This window comes from Delphinapterus leucas, chromosome 2 (assembly GCF_059928025.1).
Source record: "Delphinapterus leucas isolate spDelLeu-1000000601 "Yukka" chromosome 2, BTC_Dleu_Yukka2, whole genome shotgun sequence".
NCBI lineage: Eukaryota > Metazoa > Chordata > Mammalia > Artiodactyla > Monodontidae > Delphinapterus > Delphinapterus leucas.
The window spans coordinates 181743165-181746418 of record NC_143130.1 but is presented as its reverse complement, the minus strand read 5'-3'; the positions used below and the strand labels follow the sequence as shown (position 1 = coordinate 181746418).

Below are 3254 nucleotides of genomic sequence, written 5' to 3'. Positions count from 1 at the left end.
TGCTGGGATATCTGTACAAATGCAGGCCCTTCTTCCACCTGCTGAATAATGGGCCCACCTGGTTCTAGGTTTTAGATGCCATCCCTTCCGCTCCCCTATCCCACAGCGTATCAGCTCAATTTTCAGGTCCTGACAACAGGGTCCAGACTTGTCCTGTGATTCTTGCCCATATTACTTTTGTTGTTTCTCCTATTATCGCCATTCAAGCAGGCAGATTCTTTAGAATTTAATTTACTCTGCAAATATTATTGGAAAAGCTAGAAGAAGTATAGTACTCTGTTCATAAACTTGTATGGAGTAAATATCTTCTCAAAGACAGCGGGCTCGACATCAGTCAGTGTACAGGTGAAATCACTGGGCTGAGGGAGAGCTGACCTGCCCCAGACCCACAGGTGTGACCTCTCAGGACAGGAGTGGAGCCAGCGCTACATGTACAGGGTGTCAGCCAGAGATGGGGACTCACGTTGGTCTTTCTGGTTCCCAGGAGAAGTAACATCACTGATGACTCTCATGTCAACATTCAGCACCCCTGGCAAACACACTATAAATTTCAGACATACCATTACCATCGTGATCCCCAGTTTACATCCTTGAAGAATGAAATACAGATGGTGAGGTCACATCCTCAGTACCCACAGCGAGATGCGATGGAGCTGTGCTCTGCTCTCCAGCACCATCTACTTAAATGACCTCAGGCACAGTCCCAGGACTCAGTGACTCAGGGACTCAGGAAAGCTCTCACGTGGACTTTTCAAGGGAACCTGCTTCCTGAGGTGAGGACTTTCCTCTGACCATGACACCCACATACTCTGCAAGCCATTCACTTTGAAGGTTTACTTCCAAGAATCATGCATGTTCTCTCACCCAGTGCAGTGGGAACTGTGTTCCCTGAGCTCCAATGTCACTGGCTGTCACAGGGAGAGTAAAAATGAACACTTCTAGAAGGAGTGAGTCTGTGCACTGTGACCAGGTCACCTGCCCAGCATGTTGGAGTCCTGAGGAGCTTCCAGGAGCTGTCTGTTCTTAGACCTTGCTAGCCCTGGGGATTCCTCAACGTCCACCTGCAAGGAAGGAGCCCTGAAGCTCGCACTGTTCCTGCAGACACTCAGTTGTGCACAGGAAACAGGCAGGTCAGGCTTCAGGCCATGTCAGCAGTGCTAGGATCCATGACCATCTCAGCAAGAATGATTACCTTGTCCACAAAATACACGGTGTGTTTAGTTGTTATGAATAAATCCACCGCCAGAGTAACTCTTGATAACATTTAAACTGTTTCAGGTGAAGAAATGTTCACCCAAGTTAAGGGACACACGAAGTCCGTTGTGAATTATGATAAACATTAAATTTTACCTCACTCTGTCTGAATTCAATGTTATTATTACATGTATGGTTTGTCTCAAATACTTGCATATCCAGGAAATAAACATGAGGTAATGCAGGAAGGAAAAAACAAGAGTCTGTGTCTGACATCTTGGAGGGCCCTAATGTGTGATGGGTATTTATGTGAAATATATACATCCATGGAATTAAAGTCTACTGCCCAAATCTGCCGTTAATCCTTGAGCACAGCTGATTTCCTGACTAGCCCTTCAGCATCATTTAATTCCTGGACACTGAGTCCCCCAGGCATAGGGAGGGGACCCCAGGGGGGGCTGAGTTCCCTGAGGAAACAGTCAGCAGCGTCCTCAGGTGGAGTCTCAGAGACTGGGACCTCCCTTCACTACTTTCTGCTTTTTATAAAAAGGTCCCTCCCTTATGCAAATATCCCCTTAGACCACAAGGTAAAAACAAAGTACCTGTTCACTTAAATTCGGGTTTCTCCTCATGCTTGAAGAGAATTTCTGGGCTTCAGGAATCTCATCTGCAAGAAGATGAATCCACTGTGGTTCTTCCTCTTTCTGGTGTCAGCTCCCAGAGGTGAGTTTCTCAGGGATTCAGACGTGAACACCTGGGGAAGCTGCATCTGAGCCCATGAGTCACCGTGGTTCTCTCTGTCCACAGGTTCCCTGTCGCAGGTGCAGCTGCAGGAGTCGGGACCCAGCCTGGTGAAGCCCTCACAGACCCTCTCCCTCACCTGCACTGTCTCTGGATTCTCATTAACCAGCTATGGTGTATCCTGGGTCCGACAGCCTCCAGGAAAGGGGCTGGAGTGGGTTGGGGGTATATATGGTGGTGGAAGCGCATATTATAACCCAACTCTTAAGTCCCGGCTCCGCATCACCACGGACACCTCCAAGAGCCAAGTCTACTTATCGCTGAGCAGCCTGACAACTGAGGACACAGCCGTGTATTACTGTGCGAAAGACACAGTGAGGGGAAGTCAGTGTGAGCCCAGACACAAACCTCCCTGCACGGAGGCCCGTTACCACCAGGGGTCGCACAGGACTCACCAAGTACATGGCTGAGGCCTTGGGCAGCTGCAGATAAGGGCTGGGAGGGAATTCTTGTTAGAACCTGTGCTTTCCTCTTCCAGCCCAGGACCTCTACCAGAGACCCTGTTCTGTATCCTAATGTTTCTTTGTTGTGGATTATGCGGTGTGTAGAAAATTTTGTGTGCATGTACATATTTGCTTAATTTTTATTTTTATTACAGTTGTGTATATATATATATATTCATATGCATAGACACATATAATACTCAAGAATTAAGGTTGTTTGTCATTTCTTTATTTACCTTTTTCTCAAAGGAGCTCAGTACAACCCTGCGGCTCACCATAATTTTCAATTTCAGCCTGAAGTTCGTGAAACTTGTAAATATCCTGACAATGCACAGGAGATTTTTAAACAGTATTAATTGTTGTTTTGTTTTTGTAGATGTGGAAGGAAGAGACACACCCTCCTGTTTTGGGGCACCTGCACAAGCATTCTGAATTCTGTAGCAGGCAGCGTTATAGACTCTAACGCCAGAGCGCTCCAATACTGCACATGCAATTATCCTCGTTATTCACAGATTCCATAAGTGCAAATTCACCTACTTCTACCTTTTATGAGCACCCCAAAATAAATACTGTCATTTTGTGGTCATTCACGGACATTGACAATGCAGCTGCTTGTTTGAATCATGCAACACACATGCGCGCGCACACACACACACACACACACACACACACACACACACATTCCCAGCTGAGGTCAGTCAAGGTTATGCTCTCTTTTCTTGTTTCAACTCCCGTCCTGTAATTGAGCACTTTCTGGGGTCAAATTAGCGCCATGCTTTTCACATTTCCGTGATTCTTGGCGATTGTTTAAAGTAG

General features: G+C 46.6%; 1 long non-coding RNA gene across 1 annotated transcript; it reads left to right on the top strand.

Moving 5' to 3' along the window:
- Positions 1–1802: 1802 nt before the first annotated feature.
- Positions 1803–3034, top strand: LOC149750381 (uncharacterized). The gene is made up of 2 exons (XR_016391833.1): positions 1803–1917; positions 2002–3034. It is a non-coding gene; the product is annotated as an uncharacterized LOC149750381 (long non-coding RNA).
- The last annotated feature ends 220 nt before the right edge of the window (positions 3035–3254 follow it).